This window comes from Pristis pectinata, chromosome 14, assembly GCF_009764475.1.
Source record: "Pristis pectinata isolate sPriPec2 chromosome 14, sPriPec2.1.pri, whole genome shotgun sequence".
Taxonomy (NCBI): Eukaryota; Metazoa; Chordata; class Chondrichthyes; order Rhinopristiformes; family Pristidae; genus Pristis; species Pristis pectinata.
The window spans coordinates 2536878-2552129 of record NC_067418.1 but is presented as its reverse complement, the minus strand read 5'-3'; the positions used below and the strand labels follow the sequence as shown (position 1 = coordinate 2552129).

At 45.0% G+C, this 15252-nt stretch overlaps 1 protein-coding gene across 8 annotated transcripts in view; it reads right to left on the bottom strand.

Moving 5' to 3' along the window:
- Window positions 1-15252, bottom strand: part of LOC127577647 (transcriptional enhancer factor TEF-1) — a 264344-nt gene that overhangs the window by 229459 nt on the left and 19633 nt on the right. Inside the window, exon 1 of one of the 8 annotated variants that reach the window (XM_052029009.1) lies at window positions 10219-10352. The exons of 5 other annotated variants lie outside the window; for them this stretch is intronic. The gene's annotated coding sequence lies outside the window, so the exon portion shown is untranslated. Of the gene's footprint in view, window positions 1-9851; window positions 9876-9981; window positions 10027-10218; window positions 10353-15252 lie in introns of those variants that run through there. 2 more of the 8 variants (XM_052029008.1, XM_052029012.1) reach the window with 2 other exon arrangements.

Here is a 15252-nt window from a genome sequence, read left to right as displayed (position 1 = left end):
GTTTGAGTTATGAGGAGCAACTGGATAGGCTGGGACTACAGGAGGCTGAGGGGTGACCTTAGAGGTTTATAAAATCATGAAGGGCATCGATAAGATCACAGTCCTTTTTTCCCCCCAATTAGGTGAGTCTAAAACTAGAGGGGGTAGGTTTGTGAGAGGGGAAAGATTTAAAAAAGGGACCTGAGGGGCATTCCCCCCCCCCACACACCGAGGGTGGTGGGTGTGTGGAACAAGCTGCCAGTGGAAGTGGTAGAGGTGGGTACAATTAGTGTTTAAAAGACAGGTTCATGGATAGAAAAGATTTAGAGGGATCTGGGCCAAACTCAAGCAATTGTGACTAGCTCTGATAGACATCTTGGGCTGAAGGGCCATTTCCATGCTGTACAACTCTGACTCAATATGAGACTTAGGGAGGAACCTGCAAGTGGTGTTCCACTGCACCAGCTGCTCTGGCCCTTCATGGTGGTAGAGGTCACAAGTTTGGGAGGTGCTGTCAAGAGTAGTCTGGGCAAGTAACAGCAGCGCATTTCATATGCCATGTATACTGTAGATGCTGTGAGCCAGTGATGCTTAAGGTGGTGAATGGGGTGCTGATCAAGAGGACTGCTTTGCCCTGGATGGCATTCAGCTTCAAGTGTTGTTGGAACTCATGCAGGCAACTGAAGAGTATTTCACACTCCTGACTCGTACCTAGCGGAAGGTAGAAACAACTTGAGGCATCAGGTGATCCTCTTGCTTCACCCTTGACATCCAACCTCTAATATGCTCCCATGTGGTCGATACACTTGAGCTCCTGGCCAGTGGTGTCCTCTAGCCTCTCGGTGGCTGGAGACCTATTGAGTATCATGCTAAGGAAAGTGAGAGAGAGCTGGTCAAACTCTCTTGTTGGAGATCATCCGCTGTAACTGGATTCATTTACACCACACATCAGCCAAACCTGGACATTTGTGCAGCAGGCCCGGTCTGAGGAGTTGCAAATGGAACGGAACACTATACAACCCGCGACATTCCCCCTACTGACCTTATGATGGAAGGAAGGTCATTGCTCAAGCAGCTGAAGACAGCTGGGCTGCGATGGGGGATGGGAAAGAAACCAGCTCCTTGCATGGATAAGCCGGAACAGGCCAAAGAACATCCGACATCCACGTCTCTCCTCCCTGAAGTAGGAAGGTTACTTAATCACTTCCAGTTGGCCCAGAGTTTTAGCTCAGAGGGTCCAGTGACTTTGGGAAAGATTTACCCAAAAATCCCAGATATGTAAAATAAAAACTTTACTGCTTGTCACTTGGGATACACAAGAAACTGGGCTAGTTCTGCTTAGAGCAACAAGGTTAAAGGAGAGAGCACAAGAAGACGTTCAAACTCATGCAGAGTTGAGAGCAGAGTAAATTTAAAAGAACTGCTTCCAGGGACAGAATGCGACAAATCTGAAGACACACAAGGTAATCAGTGATGAGGAGAAATTCTTTTACACTGCAAGTTGTTGCGACGTGGAATGTGCTGTCTGAAAGATCAGTGGAAATGGAGCAAGCAGGAACTTTGAAATTACTGAATTACAAGTACAGGAAGGCGGAGGTTTGGGTGGGTTGAGGGGAAAGAGCAGGGGAGCTCCTTCAAGAAGCTGGCACTTGTTCTGTGGGCCAAATGGCCACTACACCTGTTCTGTACAGCTTCATGATCAAAAATGGCCTGACCACAGCGGTCTGTGAACCAGTCTTATTCCCATGAATCTCATTCTTAATCTACAGGTCAAAGTTCTGAAGTTAGAGTGGTAGAAAGGGGACTTTATACAGTGGGTATCAGAGTAAAACCAATCCAAGAGCCATTCTGATTGTTCATCATTTAAGCACAGGGCAGAATTGAGAACACAGAGAAAGAGTCAGAAAGGGGGCCTAGGACACAAGAGACAGCAGATGCTGGAATCTGAAGTAAACAGTCTGCTGGAGGAACTCAGTGGGTCGAGCAGCACCTGCACGTGGGGTGGAAGGAATTGTCGACGTTTCGGGTCGAAACCCTGCAGGGGGGGGACAAACTGGACAGCACCTTCAAAGAGCCAACATAGGCAATGACATTCCACTGTGCTCCAAGATTTGGAGTGAACCACAGATTGCCAACCTACCCAGACTGCCTAGCAATCTCCAGGAACTGAAGTTAATCTTTCCTCCACTGTTATAAGCAAAAATCTCTCCAACAAGTCTTTAAAATGGGAGATGGGCAAAATTGTTTGACAGCCAAAAATGACAGAACTGAACAAAGACCAGGCTGTCCAGCTTGCAGATGACAGCAGAGAAGGCACTGAAGAGGTGAACCTTTTGGGTAACCTACGTGCAGGAGCAGGGAGTGGGGGCAATTGGGTCATGGGATACAATCTTAAAACTTGTGCAACCACAAAGTGATTGACTATTGGATAAAAAGTACTGACTTCTGCAGAGAAGATAGCTGGTGTAATCGAAGAGCAGAAATGGAGCAAGTAAACAGATTGATGCAATGGTGGGGGGGGGGGGGGGGGGGGGGGTGTTGCAAGAGTGAAAGACAGGGTGGTGGGAAGGGGAAGGGGGGAAAAGATAGAGAGAGGGAGGCAGGGTGATGTACAGATAGGAAAAGCTCAGACAAGTTCTCTCGAATCTGGTTCGAGACTGAAAGTTAAAATTGTTTGGCATGAAATCAGAAAGTCTCTCAGACGCAGTTTTAGGAACAGAGAGATAGCAACAGCAGATCTAGAAAAGCCAGATGAAGAATCGTGGCCAAGCCAAAAGTAGTGTTGGAACTGTTCATAGAACCAGAGGAAGTTTACGACACAAGGAGGACATTCAGCCCATCAGGTCTGTGCCAGTTGAAAGAACTGCCCAACCTACTCACGCCCATTAGCATTAGGTCCTTAGCCCCGTGGGTCATAGCTCCTCCAGTTCACATCCAAGTCCTCTAATCGTCACATCTTCCAGAGGCTCGAGTAAGCAGTGGCCCTGAATTCACAAAGACTGAACAAACGAAAGAACGTTGGATTCATCCAAAACCTCTGACTGGAACCTTAGTGACCCATCTTTGTTAATAAACTAAAAGCACTCTCTCCTCCTCCTCTGTCCTTTCCATTACAAAGGTCAACAGCTCTCATTTATAATGGGAACTGTCTCATGTAAAGCTTATGGTGCGGTTACACCTCCAAGCCTGTTGGGGCACTGCAAAGCACCTACTCATGAGAATTGTTACCAATATTAATATGGACATGGGAATTAATCCTGTACAGAAGTGCATTATGCAGAACACCAGATCACCAGACTAGGGATGATACAGCTATCAGGAAAGAATTAAAGTACAAGGCTATGGGATGATTTATTGGCAGTCTTTTAAGATTAAGGGTTTAAAAGGGTTAATGCACAAAAAGGATAAAGAACAGCCACTTTCAAAGGGCTTCCTTGTGTGATCCTCATTTTCCTGATAGAGGAGTATATTTGCATGTGCTTGAGGAGATAAGGAATGAATTGGATAAAGGAAAAAAATGCAGGGCTCAGAGTGAAGTGCAAACCGGGCGGTTGCAGCAAGACACTACACCAAGCCTAATGGGCTGAATGGCCTTCCGTACACCACAGTGGCACTGAATGCTGAGTGCAGAACCCAACAGATTGACACCATCATGAAGGCACGCCAGCTGCTCTATCTTATTAGGAGTTTGAGCAGATTTGATGTGTTAACAACTCTTGCAAACTTCTACAGATGTACAGCGGAGAGCATTCTGACTGGTTGCATCACCGCCTGGTATGGAGGCTCCAATGCACAGGATCACAAGAGGCTGCAGAGGGTTGTAGACTCAGCCATCTCCATCATGGGCAGAACCCTCTCCACCATCAAGGACATCTTCAAGAGGCGATGCCTCAAGAAGGCAGCATCCATCACTAAGGACCATCACCACCTGGGACATGCCCTCTTCACGTTACTACCATTGGGGAGGAGGTACAGGAGCTTGAAGACCCACACTCAACAATTCAGGAACAGCTTCTTCCCCTCCGCCAGATTTCACAACAGCCCATGAACACTACCTCGTTATTATTTTTGCACCGTTTATGTAATTAATAGCAATTTTATGCCTTTGCACTGTACTGCTGCTGCAAAACAACAAATTTCACATCATACCAGTCAGTGATAATAAATCTTATTCTGAAATATAAATATCTTTAAGAACACATCCGTGCAGTCTCACTGATATGAAATAAATAACGACAGCACAAACAGCAATTGACATTATTGCAAACAGTGAAAGGTCTCCAGCCAACTAAGTGTCCACTTTTAATGTTGATGTTTGAAATGGAGGATTGTAGCATCAGAAGCAGTTTTAAGAGTATATTTTCATCGATTTAAATAGACATTTAAAAAAGACTCCCATTAGTAAACCTTCCAGCACATGAACACAAAGAGTCAACCATTCTGTAACAGGATCTAGCCTACAATCCCCCTCTATTATTTACTGCACACCACGAGTGACCGACTCTGGTACGGTCAGCAGGGAGAGAGGAAGTCATTCAGCGTCTGAACCCACCACTGGAAACCGAGGCTTTTCCTGTCTTTGGTCACGGCCTGAATACTGGAACACTCATTCGAGCTGCAGGATCTGAATCATCAGATGATTCATCACTGAAAAACAAGTCTCAGTGTGAATGCACGTAAATAACCAAGACATGAACGCCAAATTTTGGTGAAACTTTCATGATACATTCATTCACTTCTCCAAGGTACGCACAATCAGGCAAAACAACCTCGCACAAATACTTCAACTTTACTCCCCTTCAGGACATTCAAGAATATTATAAAGAAGTATTTTAAAAGTGTGGAAAGCATAGAAATGCAGATGCTGGAATCTGAAACAAAAACTGAAATGCTCAAAGAGCTCAGCCAGTCAAGCAGGATCGTGGAAAGAGAGAAGCAAACAATCTGCTGGAGGAAATGATTTCTTTTAAGCGGTTTTAAAAAAAAACCTCCAGCAGATTGTTTGCTTCAGATTCCAGCATCCCTCCCAGTCTCGTGTCTCTGTGGAAAAAGAAACCTGTTCATGTTTCAGGCCGAAGGACCTTCATGGAACAGAGAAAGTGCAGCAGTTCCCCCAGTTAAGCTCTGGAGTGTTAATGATGGATTTCTGCATTCAGGTCAACATTAAAACAGATTGCATGGCTTTTCCCTAATGAGTGGGGGAAGGGAGGGGACACTATTGTATGCAAATTGGCTGCTGCATTTCCTATAAATGCAACCACTTTAAAAAGTAAACATACAAATCAGGAGCAGCAATCGGCAGTCCCGCTCTGCCATTCAATGTGACCGTGTCAAATCTGACTGTAACCTTAATTCCACATTCTAATTTACTCCAGCAACTTTCACCCCTTGCCTAGAAACAATCTATCTACCTTTACCTTAAAAATCTTAAAAGATTCTGCTTCCACCCCCTTTGAGAAAGAGTTCAACAGAATCATGACTTCTGAGAAAAAAGTTATAGAACGTAGAACAGTACAGCACAATACAGGCCCTTCGGCCCACAATGTTGTGCCAACTTTTAAACCTCGCCTAAGACTATCTAACCCCTTCCTCCCTCCCTCATATCCCTCTATTTTAAATTCCTCCATATGTTTATCTAGTAATCTCTTGAATTTGACCAATGTACCTGCCTCCAACCACTAGCCCAGGCAGCACATTCCATGCGCCAACCACTCTGGGTAAAAAACCTCCCTCTGATATCTCCCTTGAACTTCCCACCCATTACTTTAAAGCCATGCCCTCTTGTATTGAGCATTGGTGCCCTGGGAAAGAGGCGCTGGCTGTCTACTCTATTCCTCTTAATATTTTGTACACCTCTATCACGTCTCCTCTCATCTCCCTCCTCTCTGATGAGTAAAGCCCTAGCTCCCTTAGTCTCTCCTCATTATGCATACTGTCTAAACCAGGCAGCATCCTGGTAAATCTCCTCTGCACCCTTTCCAACGCTTCCACATCCTTCCTATAATGAGGCGACCAGAACTGGACACAGCACTCCAAGTGTGGTCTAAACAGAGTTAGATAGAGCTGCATCATTACCCCGCGTCTTTAATGGGTGGCCTGTTTTTAAACAGTGACCCCAAGGGAAGGAAGGGAAAGGAACGTTGAACAGAATCATCTTGAAGTTCAAGTCCATCGCCCAAAAGTGGCAACACAGGTCAACATGCCCATGAAGACACATGGTTTGCTTGCCTTCATAGGCTGAGGCATGGAATACAAGAGTTGGGATGTTATGTTGCAATTTTACGAAAACCTGGTCATGCTGCACTTGAAGTACTGTGTGCAGTTCTGGTCACCACACGGTAGGAAGGCTCTGGTTGTGCTGGAAAGAGTGCAGGGGAGGTTCACCAAGCTGTTGCCTGGATTGGAGGAATTTAGTTACGGGGAGAGATTGTGTAGGTTGGGCTTGTATCCCCTGGGGCGAAGGATACCAAGGGTTAACCTGATAGAGATATGTAATATTATGAGATACCTAGATAGGGTAGATAGTCAGTCTTTAACCCATGGTAGGGGTATCAAAAACAAGAGGGCAGAGGTTTAAGGAGGAGCATTAAAGGGGATTTGAGGGGAAAGTTTTTTTTATATAATCAGAGTGGTTGGTATCTGGAACTCACAGCCAGAGGAGTGGTGGATCAGATAATCACTATGCTGAAACAGGCAAAGAGGCAAAGCACAGAAGGATATGGACTTACTGCGGGCAAATGGGATTAGTGTAGATGGACAAAAAGGTCAGCATGGACGTGGTGGACTGAAGGGCCCGTTTCTCTGCTGTACAACTCTATGACTGTCACTAGTTCCAGATATTCCCACAAGATGAAACTTTCACCACATCCACCCTGCCAAGTCCCCTCAGGATCTTGTTTCAATCAAAGTGCCTCACTCTTCTGAACTCTGTAAGGAGTTTGTACGTTCTCCCTGTGTCTGCGTGGGTTTCCTCCAGGTGCTCCGGTCTCCTCCCACATTCCAAAGACGCACGGGTTAGGAAGTTGTGGGCATGCTATGTTGGCGCCGGAAGCGTGGCGACACTTGCGGGCTGCCCCCAGAACACTCTATGCAAAAGATGTATTTCACTGTGTTTCGATGTACATGTGACCAACAAAGATCTATCTAGATACAAAGGCAACCTGCCCAACTTTCCTTCTAAGACAACCAACCCATTCCAGATATTAGACCAGCAAGTCTTCTCTAAATTGTTTCCAACACATTAACATCCTCCCTTCAGGAACGGAGTACTGTAAATGGTACTCCTGATGTGGTCTCACCAATGCCCTCTATAACTAAAGCAGAACTTTCTCTACTTTTTTTTATTCAATTCCCTTTGCAATAAATGATAACATTGTTAGCTTTCATAATTATTGCTGTACCTACATGGTTTCTTTTTGCAAATCATGCACTCACATCCAAATCCCTCTGCATAACTTCACAATCTCTCACCATTCAGATAATGCTTTTTTAAAATTATTTTTTTAATACTTTGGGCACTTCTGAATGAGTTCTATATGGCACTATAGAAATACAAGTAAGATCAGCCTCAGCATCCCAGGCACCTAATTTCTAAAGGGCTAGAATTGGGGTGGACTGGAGGGGAATGACCAAAAGCTCAGCTAAGCATCAACAGAGTAAAATCTCCAAAAAGTCCACATTGCAGAACACAAAAATAATACAAGAGCAGGATAATGATGGGGTTTTATTTTAATTGACTGGAGATCATGTCCATTTGATGAGAACGAGGACCATCCAGGAGATACCATTCAGCACAATTAGTCAGAGTCAATTTGCCTACCGCCACAACAGGTCTGCAGCAATCTCACTGGCTCTCCACTTGGCCTTGGAGCAACAGCAATGCATACGTCAGGCTGCTGTTTATTGATTACAGCTCGGAGTTCAACACCATCATCCTCTCAGTACTAATTGAGGAGCTTCAAAACCTGGGCCTCTGTACCTCTTTGCAACTGGATCCTCAACTTCCTTATCAGGCAAGTAACATCTCCTCCTCACTGACCATCAACACAGGTGCACCTCAGGGATGAGTGCTTAGCCCACTGCTCTACTCTCTCTACATTCATAACTGTGTGGCTAGGCACAGCTCAAATGCCATCTATAAATTCACCAATGACACCACTGTTGTGGGCAGAATCGCAGATGGCAACGAGGTGGTGTACAGGAGTGAGATAGATGGGCTGGTTGAGTGGTGTCGCAACAACAACCTCACACTCAACGTCAGCAAGACCAAGGAAATGATTGTGGACTTCAAGAAGGGGAAGTCGGGAGAACACACACCAGTCCTCATTGAGGGGTCAGCTGTGGAAAGGGTGAGCAGTTCAAGTTCCTGGGCATCAACATCTCAGAGGATCTATCCTGGACCCAACACACTGATGCAATCATGAAGGCGGCATGCCAGTAGTTCTACTTCATTAGGAGTTTGAGGAGATTTGGTACGTCACCAAAGACTCTTGTAAATTTCTGCAGATGTGCGGTGGAGACCATTCTGACGTTGCATTACCGTCTGGTATAGAGACTGTGCCTCAAGAAGGCAGCATCCATCACTAAGGGCCCTCACCATCTGGGACATGCCCTCTTCTCGTTACTACCATCGGGGAGGAGGTACAGGAGCCTGAAGACCCACACTCAACATTTCAGGAACAGTTTCTTCCCCTCTGCCATCAGATTTCTGAACAGTCCATGAATCCATGAACACTACCTCGTTATTCCTCTTTTGCACTTTTTTTTTGTAACTGATAGTAATTTATGTCTTGCAATGTACTACTGCCACAAAACAACAAATCTCACACTATGTGTCAGTGATAATAAACCCGAGTCACAGAGCAATACAGCACAGATACAGGCCCTTCGGCCCAATCAATCCATGCCGACCACGGTGCCCACCCAGCTAGTCCCAATTTCCTGCGTTCACCCTATATCCCTCCAAGCCCCGCCCCTCCATGTACCTATCCAAGTGCTTCTTAAATGATCCTGTTGTACCTGCCTCACCCACTTCCTCTGGCAGCTCGTTCCATACACTCACCACCCTCTGCGTGAAAAAGTTGCTCTTCAGGTCCCTTTTAAATCTTTCCCCTCTCACCCTAAACCTATGCCTCCTAGTTTTGGACTCCCCTACCCTGGGGAAAAGACTGTTACCGTCCACCTTATCTATGCCTCTCATATTTTTTAAACACCTCTATAAGGTCACCCCTCATTCTCCTACGTTCCAAGGAATAAAGACCTAGCCTGGCCAACCTCTCCCTATAACCCAGGCCTTCTTGTCCTGGCAACATCCGATTGTCCAATCGGATTTCAACACTCAATGATCATCACCTTACCAGACCAACCCTATTTGTGACTCCACAACCAATACCCGCTGAAGCAGACAAAAAATCACTCAAGTGCACAGAACAACTGCAAACAATTCAAGCAGAGGCTCACAATTCAAAACAACCAGGTAATAAATCCTGGCTTTGCCAGCCACACCCATATTGTAATACAATTTAAAAGTCCTATGTCCCACAGCAAATGGGCCATGGAGTGACTGGAAAATATAATCTGAATGTTCCATTTCTTTTTCAACCTCTCACTCCAAACACACAGTACAGCCAACAAGCCCTGAAGCATAGTCACTGGTGTTACACAGTAGCCAATGTACACACAGCACAGTCCATAATAAAGTGCGATTACCACCAGATAATCTTTGGATTATCATTGGAGTTTAAGTAAAGGTGCAACCTTAAACCTAAGGAAGCTGTGATGTTTTCTTAGATGGAAGATGGGAGTCGCTGGAAAGGTCAACGTTTCTCATCCCTAATAGCCTGTGAGTAACTTTCAGAAGGCAATTAACTCACTTTGGTGTGGCTGAAGTCAAAAAGGCAGATTTCCTTCCCTTGTCATATGAATACATCTGTTTCACAATCCAGTAGTTTCACTGATACTAATTTCTCAATTCTGGTTATTTAATTAATGAATTTTAAATACCTGCTCTGAATTATTCACATTTCTGGAGAACTAGCCCAGTTACATAACCTCTATGCTGCTATGTCCTCACTGCTTTCTCTAACAAGATTCTTACTCAGGGATGAATCACAAACAGCTTGAGCAGTTGAAAGTCCAATGAACGACAAGGTCAAGGTGCAGTCTCGGGATGGCAGCCTCATAGCTTCCAAACGATTTGCTAACCGATAGCACGGGGCTTAACTCCAGCCTGCTCCACACCTGCGTCCTCTCACTCCCTGTCTCTGGAAGCCAGAACCAGATCTCAAAAGGAGCACAGAGAAAAATCGACCACATTCGCTCTCTGAAATGGAGTTTACACGCCTCGGGGCACACAGGACGAGATGTTAATCTGCCAGCCTTCAACCACTGCATACTGCCTGCAAATCAATAGCAGCTTTGGAAAAAGGAATGTAAGCACATAACTAGGCAACTAAAGCAACAGAATTACTCATCACCTGAATGTAATGTTGCAACACTTATTAATTCAACATCTATAAAGTCATAAACACCTTGCTTGCTTCACAGCAGTGAAACAACATTAACATGCATCAGAACAGGTAGACATAAAGGAGACGGTTTCAAGGAATATTTCTTTTTCACCGGCTAATGCCCCTTGAATTAAGCAATTTGCTGGGCCATTTCAGGTGGTCTGGAGTTACACCGAGAGGGTACACCAGATAATGACAGCATAGTTCCATCACCGCTGGGTGCTAGCAAACCAGATTTTTCATCTTCGCAACTTGCTAACCCATTTGTCTTTGTATCACCAGCAAATTCGGTTACAGTACGCTCAGGCCTTTCGTGTAATTCATCAATGTAGATTATAAATAGCAAGGTCCCTGCATCGATCTGCTGAAGGAAAGAGGCGCGACCTTACAGAAATGTTTAAAAGTTATGAGAGGCATAGATAAGGTGGACGGTAACAGTCTTTTCCCCAGGGTTGGAGAGTCCAAAATTAAGGGGCATAGGTTTAAGGTGAGAGGGGAAAGGTTTATAAGGGACCTGAGGGGCAACTTTTTCACACAGAGGGTGGTGAGTGTATGGAACGAGCTGCCAGAGGAAGTGGGTGAGGCAGGTACAACAGTATCATTTAAGAAGCACTTGGACAGGTACATGGAGGGGCGGGGCTTGGAGGGATATGGGCCGAACGCAGGAAATTGGGACTAGATGGGTGGGCACCTTGGTTGGCCTGGTGACTCCAGACAACTCTGTCCTCGTACAACTGTAGATGCCTTTATGCAAGTTTTGACCAGAAATTTCAGACCCAAGTTTCCCATCCTCAAAATGAATTTGAAATTCCGCCATGTTATGAAGACTTTTTCTTTGCAGATCTTTTACAACGAGGTTAATTAATCCCATTTCATTACACAATACCGTGTGTAAAATAGTCTGCCCCTGACTGGTTCCTCAACACATTGCTCAAAGAAATCAGGAGCAAAAAACAGACAGCTGGAGCAGGTCAGTGGGTCAGGCAGCAACTGTGCAAGTGAAGGGATGGCTAATCTTTCGGGTCAAGACCCTGCATCAAGAGTCTGAAATGTCGTCTCTGCTTTTGGCTCCGCTGATGCTGCTTGAACTGCTGAGTTCCTCCAGCAGTTCGTTTTTAGCTCAGGGTTTCTTCAGCCAGAGGGTGGGAAATCTGTGGACTCCGTTGCCACAGAGGGCTGTGGAGGCCAAGTCATTGGGTGTACTCAAGGCAGAGACTGATAGGTTCTTGATCGGTAAGGGGGTTAATGGGGTTGAAAAAAAGAAATCAGCCATGATTGAATGGCAGATCAAACTCAAATGGGCCGAATGGCCTAATTCTGCTCCTGCATTTTACAGCTTTATCTGCAGTCTGTGATATGACAAGAGCACCAAAGTGCTGTTGAGACCAAGCAGTGGGTCAGCCATGATTTCACTGAATGGAGAGAGTTCAGGGGGCTGATTGGTCCCATCAAGAATGGGACCAATCAGCCCCCTGAGGTTTATCAACCAACATTTTCCACCTCAGGTTTATCAACCAACATTTTGGGTCCACTCCTCTCTCAGATCACTATTTGCTTCAGAGTCAATCAGCCCCCTGAGGTTTATCAACCAACATTTTCCACCTCAGGTTTATCAACCAACATTTTGGGTCCACTCCTCTCTCAGATCACTATTTGCTTCAGAGTCAACTTCAGTCCAAATCCAGTGAATTTCTCTGGGACTTTGCATGAGGTTGAAATGATGTCATGTAAATCTAAGCTAGAGTCAGATTCTCAGAGTGATACAGCATGGAAACAGGCCCAACTCATCCACGCTGATCAAGTTGCCTACCTAAGCTGATCTTATTGCCCACGTTTGGCCCATATGCCTCTAAACCCTTCCTATACGTGTACCGGTCCACGTCTTCTAAATGTTCTGATACCTACCTCCACCACTCCCTCTTGCAGCTCACCACTCTGTACGAAAAACTTGCCCCTTCAGACCTCTCTATCTTACCCCTCTCACTTTGTATCTATGCCCTCCAGTTTCAGACTCCCCTGCCCTAAAGTTTCTTCTGCTAACATCTGGCTGGGTCTAAGTCATTTCAGAGCCTGGAAGCCAGGAGGTAGCCAGCAACATCACGTGGAAACAAACGGAACCGTGGGGTCATACTTGTCATAGTTTTCAAATTCTAGTTCCTTTGAAGAACACATGTAACTCACTAGTGTGATAAAAAATTGTGGTTTATTCAGCACAGTAACACTGCACATCTGCATAATTCCCATTACTTTGCTATCCAGAGTATTCCGGGAATAGAATCCCTCAGGGTGGCCCATGACAACGGGATAAACAATCTGCTGGCCCAGTTCATCTCAGTACATTTAATAAATATTCCAGGAATAAAAGACCATTTTACACCCCTCACAACTTCAGGGTGCCCCAGAAACACTTGACAACCAAGGAAGTAGTTCTGATGTGTGGTCAATGTCAGTGTATGAAACAGTGGCCAATTAATGCAAAGCAAGGTCCCACAAACAGCACTGTGATAATGACCAGCCTGATTTTATTGGAGGCAGCCTCCACACTTCATTGCACCTTTGGGAGAGAGAGATTTTGACAATGTGAATTAAAAGCTTTAAATCACAAAAACAAAAATCAACCTGTTCCAGTGATCAAAGACCACAATTTAACACGGGGATGTGTCCAAAAGCTCAGGAAATTAAGTCAGCAGAAGATGCTCATGCAAATCCTACAAGCATTGGCAATAATCCCAGCTCATGCCCCAGAGAACAGAAGATGATGGATGCAAAGAAAATAGTTCAGGGATTTCCAAAGCAAAAAAAATATAGACAAATTTATCTGTGGCCCAAGTTGATGCTGAGAATTATGTTCCTGATGCCCTTACATGGCTCGTCTGTTAAAGAATTTGGGTACTCATCAGGGCAAGCGACTGGTTTGGTTCAGTGAGACCTTCACTGGATTGTCAATGGGTGGTACTTTGAGGAAATAAAAGGAAAAATTGGCTCATTTTATGAAGGTTTCAGGAACTGGATGTAAGACAATCAGTAGTTTACAGCCAATCCAAAGTTTAAGTCATTGAAAGAAAGTTCAGTATTAATTGAAGCATTATCCAATCCAGACGGAGCAGATTCGCAAAAGTATTGTTATACTTTAAGTTAATTACATTAATTATCTGGACCAATTAACGACTATTAATTGAGAAAATTAAACACTGAACCTATGATTAAATTTGGTGACAAAACTGAATAGTTCCGAGATACTCTGTCACTGCTTTTTCCCGTCTCTGTATGGGCCTCTGCTTTTAACTCTGTGGTACCAATAGGGTTTGGTGATGCTGCCACTTTCTCACTCTTAACTCTACCTCCCTCAGTTATTCTGCTATTGTCACTTTAGTTTTGCATAGAACATTACAGCACAGTACAGGCCCTTCCGCCCACAATGTTGTGCTGACATTTTATCCTGCTCCAAGATCTATCTAACCCTTCCCTCCCACATAGCCCTCCATTTCTCTGTCATTCATGTGTCTGTCTAACAATCTCTTCAATGTCCCTAATGTATCTGCCCCCACAACCTCTGCCGGCAGTGCGTTCCACGCACCCACCACTCTGTGGTAAAAAACTTACCCCTGACATCCCCCTTATACCCTCCTCCAATCACCTTAAAATTATGTCCCCTCGTGTTAGCCATTGTCGTCCTGGGAAAAAGTCTGACTGTCCACTCGATCTATGCCTCTTATCTTGTACAAGTCACCTCTCATCCTCCTCTCCAAAGAGAAAAGCCCTAGCTCATTCAACCTATCCTCATAAGACATGCTCTCCAATCCAGGCAGCATCCTGGTAAATCTCCTCTGCACCCTCTCTAAAGCTTCCACATCCATCCTATAATGAGGTGACCAGAACTGAACACAATTCTCTAAGTGTGGTCTAACCAGAATTCTATAAAGCTGCAACATCACCTCACAGCTCTTGAACTCAATACCCCAAATAATGAAGGCCAACACACCATCCACCTTCTTAACAACCCTATCGACCTACACGGCAACCTTGAGGGACCTATGGACATGGACCCCAAGATCCCTCTGTTCCTCCACACTGCTAAGAGTCCTGCCATTAACCATGTATTCTGCCTTCAAATTTGATCTCCCAAAGTGTATCACTTCACACTTATCCGGATTGAACTCCATCTGCCACTTCTCAGCCCAGTTCTGCATCCTATCACTATCCTGTTGTAATCTACAGCAACCTTCTACACTATCCACAACACCACCAACCTTTGTGTCATCAGCAAACTTACTAACCCACCCTTCCACATCCTCATCCAAGTCATTTATATAAAAATCACCAAGAGCAGGTGTCCCAGAACAGATCCCTGCAGAACACCACTGGTCACCAACCTCCAGGCAGAAGATGCTCCATCTACCACCACCCTCTGTCTTCTATGGGTGAGCCAATTCTGAATCCACATTATTTTGCACTACTTCAGATTGCACTACAATCTTTGCACCATTGTGTTGTTTTGCCCTCATCGTTGTATTTATTACCACCCTGTATACTGTTTACTCTGGTGTATGTGACAATAAACTAATCTAATCTAGAATCATACAATGACCATTCAGCCCACTGAGCCATACTGGCTCTTGAAAGAGCTCTGCCATTAGTTCCTACTTCCCCAGACTTTCCCCACAGCCCCGTACTTGTCTTCCCTTTCAGGTGTCCACCCTTTGGAAGCTCCTATTCCACTGCTCCATCAGGTACATTCCAGGTCACATCCCGTTACATGAAAGGA